We start from the raw sequence: 7,301 nt of genomic DNA, 5'->3' as shown, positions 1-7,301 counted from the left end.
GCACATTGTGATCTGATCGCTCAAGCTGGTACGGAAAATCCTCGAATTCTTCTAGTGTCTCAAACTTATGTAGTAAATTGATTTCCTGCTTAATCGCTGTCAATTTTTGTTGTTCGACTCTGCAAACTGCAGGTTCCCTGCTCCGTGGTAGGAGTAGAGTAGATATTCACATCAATAAAAAAATCTTCTGAACGTTGGGCGTACATACAGTTCGCTCGGTTTGATTGCTTCTCGGTTGGGTTGCGTGTTGTTTACAGATCCTGGGGAGAGGTGAAAAACTACCAGCATGTACAATGCTCGTCATGTTTGGGGTACAACCTGTTGCGTGGCAATGACGGCTTTGCAGGGCGGCGGTGTTGACGCCGGAGACCACCTTTGGCTCGGCTCCTTGTCGCCGTTTTGCCATCCGCCCTTGCGCACGTCCCTCCTGGCAAAACTCTAGACGGCGTGCAGGGATTGGTTGCCATCGACGTTGTTGCCTTGGAGCTACCAGCGCGTGATTTGACCTCTGACGTTTCATGCCTGAGTGCTATTTATTGGACTCACTCCACTTGATCCCAAGTGATGCGATCATACAGGACAAACAATTTCCTTTGAAGGTCTGTCTAGCCTCCTCCCTTGTCTGTTCGTAGTTGCTGCTTTCTGGCAAGCAGTACAAATTGGTCTACCACAGCCCACAGCCGCCCCCTGCATTGTGAAACAAATGGAATTAAGATTCGAAGTTAGTAGAAAATTGATAACATTTTGAGAATTGTCACATCACACAACCAAGTAAAATCCGATAGACAGATGACACGAAAATGGCGCATCCATGTTTTGATTGCATCCGTGTATTCAACAATCACATAGCATGTTCTGTTTCACCCAGGAAATAAAAAAAATAAAAGATCACATAACATATTTTACTTAAATTTATTTCATCACCTTAGTGAATTAGAGAATAGAAGAATAATGTATCTTTTGTTATGAACATGAATAGTACATCTAGTTCAGCAAAGAAAAGAAAAGATAGGGAGAAAATATATGATTGTTTGAAACCAACTATTTCAGTGATAATATGAAAATATGGTAATTGTTTGCTTAATGAAATGTTCACTTTATATGTGCAGAAGTAGAACAGAGTTATATAGGTGTTACTCTGGTGATTTGGCTCTGCTTCTCCTGTTTCGAAAGAGGATTTTCTTCTTTCTACTATCTGGCAGTCCTTATCTGATAATGGCTATCATTTTCCATTGATGATATTATCTCTTAGTTTAATTCTGCCTATAGCGAATAATTTGATTTCATTCACCGTCCATTATTTAGCTACTTCAGTGGCCTATATACTAGCCTTGCTATCTCTAGGAGAAACATAAATGTCTAACGATGTTGCCATTCCTGGACTGAAAAATGGTCATGTTTTTCACGCCCCACAAGTGTTACCTTTTGATAAAGCATGCACATTATTTACAATCTCTTTGTCCATTTCAGGGGAGAGCATTTCAAAGGAAGCACGGACTGGAGGTGTAAGGTTAGATGGCAAGCTATTTTGCTCATGCAGTTTGATGATAAAATTCATGAAGTCCACTTCCCTGTTTATTTGTCTCATGATTAATGGTTATTTTTTTAACTTCCAAATGTCGGCTAGCAAGTGATATACTATGATTAGACATGTCATAATCCATTGATTTATGGTCACGGTTACATTTGATAATTTATAATCACATAAATGAACTTAAATTGTTTCGGGCCTGGCATGTTAGCATTGCTTTACATTATAGTACAATGAATATATGATGGAAACAACATCGCAAGATCACTCAGCACTATAGGCCAGCACAGAAAACACACATACACTTCTAGTTTACATGACGAGTACTTCATTTGTTTGCATCATCCATGCATGTTTAGCTTTCAAAATAAATTATTATGTTGTAACAAAACCTTAATCTAAGCTGATCAAAAGTATGTGTAGAATAGGGCTGCTTAGTGCATTCCTAGTACATGATATCAGAACTCTTGGAAATTATCATTCTTGAGCTGATTATATCTCTCCATTCATACCTCTTACTATTTAATTGCATAATGCTCATACTGAAAATAACAGTGCAGTCAGGCTAGGTGGTTTTCACCAAGTCAATAAGCGGGTACATGCTAGGTATCCAAACGGTTGTATAATTGTAGTTGGTCTAATTCTCTATGAAATTGTCCTTCTTTGCGTAAAGTGAAATCTTCCCGGTTTTATTAATAGCAAATGTTCCATTTCTTGCAAAAGTGGGATAAAACTGAAGTCTTGTTCTTTTCGATCAATTCGAGAAACAAAAACAAACCCTTGGCCAATGGAATTTTAGGGAGTAAAGATAGAACATATGTGGTTGAAGGAAACATGCTTGGAGAACAATATGTTGCACTCTCTGTCCGTGGCTCAATCTAGGAGATGAGAACTGGTTAGACCATATGAAAAACTCCAAACAGCAGGAGATGCTGGTTATGTTATTGCTTGGCCTTCCTCACATGTAAGTATGTTTCCATACAACCATCAAGTATGCTCCAATATCCACATTTAAGATATTTTAGTTATCAAAATCTTTGTGGCTGTTTTTAGGTAAGAAAAAAACTAAGCCAACCACTCCTTATGTTTATATTTTAGCTTAATTGAGAAACATAGTTCTAGACTATAGGATATTTCTTATTTATTTGTATGTTCTGTATGAATGTCTGTTATTATTCAGTTGTGAACTTTGGTGTAAGTATCTACTCAGCTTGCCAATTTTGATAATGCGATGTTTGCAAATGCAATCTACGACCTGGAATGGTGCCTTCATATAATGATATTATTGAATTAATTTGCATGTGCGGCCATGTCATGATCAAATGATCGAATTTGAAATGATGAAATACAAATTCGAAATAAATCAAACCATATTTAAAGTAAAATATTTCATTTGTACGGAGTTGCTTATGTACATTTAAAGATAATATAATGTCTCTACATGACGTGTATAAAGTACTGGGCCCATGATGAACGTATTTACACAAGCGCCTCACCTGGTCTTGAGATGCAAATGAAACGTGTCTATGTGAGCAGAGACGTGATATGAGCATGTCTAACATAATGTCTACTTGTGTAGACACGATATTGAACGTTCATATATAGCATCACATGTCATGCAAAGACGCTTAGCAAGTGTGTCTACCTGATTTGAGACGGTCCGTGGGAAGACGCTTCAAAGACGCTTTACTAAAACGACTCTATAGTTTCCTAGAGGTGAAATAACACGTCCCTAGGTATGAAATTTGACGTCTCTACTGGCAGTTTTTGTTGTAGTTCACATCGCCATGTGACCAACACTCCAAGGGTTTACTAGAGTCAGTAATCTTAGTTCACATCGCCATGTGATTAACACCCAAAGAGTACTAAGGTGTGATCATGTTTTGCTTGTGAGAGAAGTTTAGTCAACGGGTCTGCCATATTCAAATCCGTATGTATTTTGCAAATTTCTATATCAACAATGCTCTGCACAGAGCTAGTCTAGCTAATTGCTCCCACTTTCAATATGTATCCAGATTGAGACTTAGAGTCATCTGGATCAGTGTCAAAACTTGCATCGACGCAACCCTTTACGACGAACCTTTTGTCACCTCCATAATCGAGAAACATATCCTTATTCCACTAAGGATAATTTTTTACCGCTGTCCAGTGATCTACTCCTAGATCACTATTGTACTCCCTTGCCAAACTCAATGTAGAGTATACAATAGATCTGATACACAACATGGCATACTTTATAGAACCTATGGTTGAGGCACAGGGAATAACTTTCATTCTCTTTCTATCTTCTGCCGTGGTCGGGCTTTGAGTCTTACTCAATTTCACATCTTGTAACACATGCAAGAACACTTTCTTTGACTGTTCCATTTTGAACTACTTCAAAATCTTGTCAAGGTATGTACTCATTGAAAAAACTTATCAAGCGTCTTGATCTATCACTATAGATCTTGATCCTCAATATGTAAGCAGCTTCACCGAGGTCTTTCTTTGAAAAACTCCTTTCAAAAACTCCTTTATGCTTTCCAGAAAATTCTATATTATTTCTAATCAAGAATATGTCATTCACATATATTTATCAGAAATGTTGTAGTGCTCCCACTCACTATCTTGTAAATACAGGCTTCACCGCAAGTCTGTATAAAACTATATGCTTTGATCAACTCATCAAAGCATATATTCCAACTCCGAGATGCTTGCACCAGTCCATAGATGGATCGCTGGAGCTTGCACATTTTGTTAGCACATTTAGGATCGACAAAACCTTCTGGTTGCATCATATATAACTCTTCTTTAAGAAATCCATTAAGGAATGTAGTTTTGACATCCATTTGCTAGATTTCATAAAATGTGACAATTTGCTAACACGATTCGGACAGACTTAAGCATCGCTACGAGTGAGAAAATCTCATCGTAGTCAACACCTTGAACTTTGTCAAAAACTTTTTCGACAAGTCTAGCTTTGTAGATGGTAACACTACTATCAGCGTCCGTCTTCCTCTTGAAGATCCATTTATTTTCTATGGCTTGCTGATCATTGGGCAATTCAACCAAAGTCCACACTTTGTTCTCATACATGGATCCCATCTCAGATTTCATGGCCTCAAGCCATTTCACGGAATCTGGGCTCATCATTGCTTCCTCATAGTTCGTAGGTTCGTCATGGTCAAGTAACATGACCTCCAGAACAGGATTACCATACCACTCTGGTGCGGATCTCACTCTGGTTGACCTACGAGGTTCGGTAGTAACTTGATCTGAAGTTACATGATCATCATCATTAGCTTCCTCACTAATTGGTGTAGGAGTCACAAGAACAGATTTCTGTGATGAACTACTTTCCAATAAGGGAGCAGGTACAGTTACCTCATCAAGTTCTACTTTCCTCCCACTCACTTCTTTCGAGAGAAAATCCTTCTCTAGAAAGGATCCATTCTTAGCAACGAATGTCTTGCCTTCGGATCTGTGATAGAAGGTGTACCCAACTGTCTCCTTTGGGTATCCTATGAAGACACATTTCTCCGATTTGGGTTTGAGCTTATCAGGATGAAACTTTTTCACATAAGCATCGCAACCCCGAACTTTAAGAAACGACAACTTTGGTTTCTTGCCAAACCACAGTTCATATGGTGTCGTCTCAATGGATTTAGATGGTGCCTATTTAACGTGAATGCGGCTGTCTCTAATGCATAACCCCAAAACGATAGTGGTAAATCGGTAAGAGACATCATAGATTGCACCATATCTATAAAGTACGGTTATGATGTTCGGACACACCATTACGCTGTGGTGTTCCAGGTGGCGTGAGTTGCAAAACTATTCCGCATTGTTTCAAATGAAAACCAAACTCGTAACTCAAATATTCTCCTCCACGGTCAGATCGTAGAAACTTTATTTTCTTGTTACGATGATTTTCCACTTCACTCTGAAATTATATGAACTTTTCAAATGTTTCAGACTTATGTTTCATCAAGTAGATATACCCATATCTTCTCAAATCATCTGTGAAGGTCAGAAAATAACGATACCCTCCGCGAGCCTCAACACTCATCGGATCGCATACATCAGTATGTATTATTTTCAATAAGTCAGTTGCTCGCTCAATTGTTTCGGAAAACGGAGTCTTAGTCACCTTGCCCATATGGCATGGTTCGCAAGCATCAAGTGATTCCAAAATCCCATCAGCATGGAGTTTCTTCATGCGCTTTACACCAATATGACCTAAACGGCAGTGCCACAAATAAGTTGCACTATCATTATTAACTTTGCATCTTTTGGCTTCAATATTATGAATATGTGTATCACTACGATCGAGATCCAACAAACCATTTTCATTGGGTGTATGACCATAGTAGGTTTTATTCATGTAAACAGAACAACAATTATTTTCTAACTTAAATGAATAACCATATTGCAATAAACATGATCAAATCATATTCATGCTCAACGCAAACACCAAATAACACTAATTTAGGTTCAACACTAATCCCGAAAGTATAGGGAGTGTGCGATGATGATCATATCAATCTTGGAACTACTTCCAACACACATCGTCACCTTGCCCTTAACTAGTTTCTGTTCATTCTACAACTCCTGTTTCGAGTTACTACTCTTAGCAACTGAACCAGTATCAAATGCTGAGGGGTTGCTATGAACACTAGTAAAGTACACATCAATAACATGTATATCCAATATACCTTTGTTCACTTTGCCATCCTTATTATCCGCCAAGTGAAAGCACAAGTGCTCCCTGGGTGATTTTGGTAATTAATGTCAACATATCTCTTGTTGGACTGATGCTTCTACCTAGTATGTTTCTGATAAGTTCAAAAGTGGAGTGGCATGGACTAGAGGATGTGGAACCCCTTCAAGACGCTGAGGACAAAGGATTGGCTCAAGCTCAAAGCTCAGGACTCTACATTTTCTATTTTAGTGGTCCAAGATCACATTGAGTCCATAGGAAAGCCAATACTATTAAGAGGGGATGAGGTGTTGGTTAATGGCTTGCTTGCTCAAAGTGCTTAGTGATATGCTCCAAAGCCCTTCAACCACTTTCTCACATCCACATATGTCCCAAACCAATAGTCAAACTCGGCCCCACCGAATCTTTCTATCCGGCGCCACCGAGTTCAGTTGACATAGCCACTGCCAGAAACCCTAATCAGTTCGGTCTCACCGATAGGATCTCGGTCTCACCGAGATGGGCTTGCAAACTCTCTGTTCCTATTGCAATAATTTCGGTCCAACCGAGATATGCATATCGGTCCCGCCGAGTTTTCTTGGCCAACTCTCTGTTTCGCTTATTACCCAAATCGGCCCCATCGAGTTTGTGTAATCGGTCGAACCGAGTTTAGGATTTACCCTAACCCTAACACATCGGTCCTACCGAGTTGATCATATCGGTCCCACCGAAATGCCTAACAGTCACATTATGAACTAGATCGGTCTGACCGAGTTTCACAATTCAGTCCCACCGAGTTTGGTAAATTGTGTGTAACGGTTAGATTTTGTGTGGAGGCTATATATACCCCTCCACCCACTCTTCATTCGTGGAGAGAGCCATCAGAACATGCCTACACTTCCAACATACATTTTCTGAGAGAGAACCACCTACACTTGTGTTGAGGTCAAGATATTCCATTCCAACCACATAAATCTTGATCTCTAGCTTTCCCCAAGTTGCTTTCCACTCAAATCATCTTTCCACGAAATCCAATCCTATGAGAGAGAGTTGAGTGTTGGGGAGACTATCATTTGAAGCACAAGAGCAATG

General features: G+C 39.3%; 1 long non-coding RNA gene across 1 annotated transcript; it reads left to right on the top strand.

The window, feature by feature from the left end:
* The first annotated feature begins 465 nt into the window (after positions 1-465).
* Positions 466-2,583, top strand: LOC123099913 (uncharacterized). Its single transcript, XR_006448300.1, has 3 exons — positions 466-599; positions 1,471-1,510; positions 2,331-2,583. It is a non-coding gene; the product is annotated as an uncharacterized lncRNA (long non-coding RNA).
* The last annotated feature ends 4,718 nt before the right edge of the window (positions 2,584-7,301 follow it).

Source organism: Triticum aestivum, chromosome 4D, assembly GCF_018294505.1.
Source record: "Triticum aestivum cultivar Chinese Spring chromosome 4D, IWGSC CS RefSeq v2.1, whole genome shotgun sequence".
Classification (NCBI taxonomy): domain Eukaryota; kingdom Viridiplantae; phylum Streptophyta; class Magnoliopsida; order Poales; family Poaceae; genus Triticum; species Triticum aestivum.
Note: the sequence above shows the minus strand (reverse complement) of the source record. Positions and strands in the feature narration are given on the sequence as shown.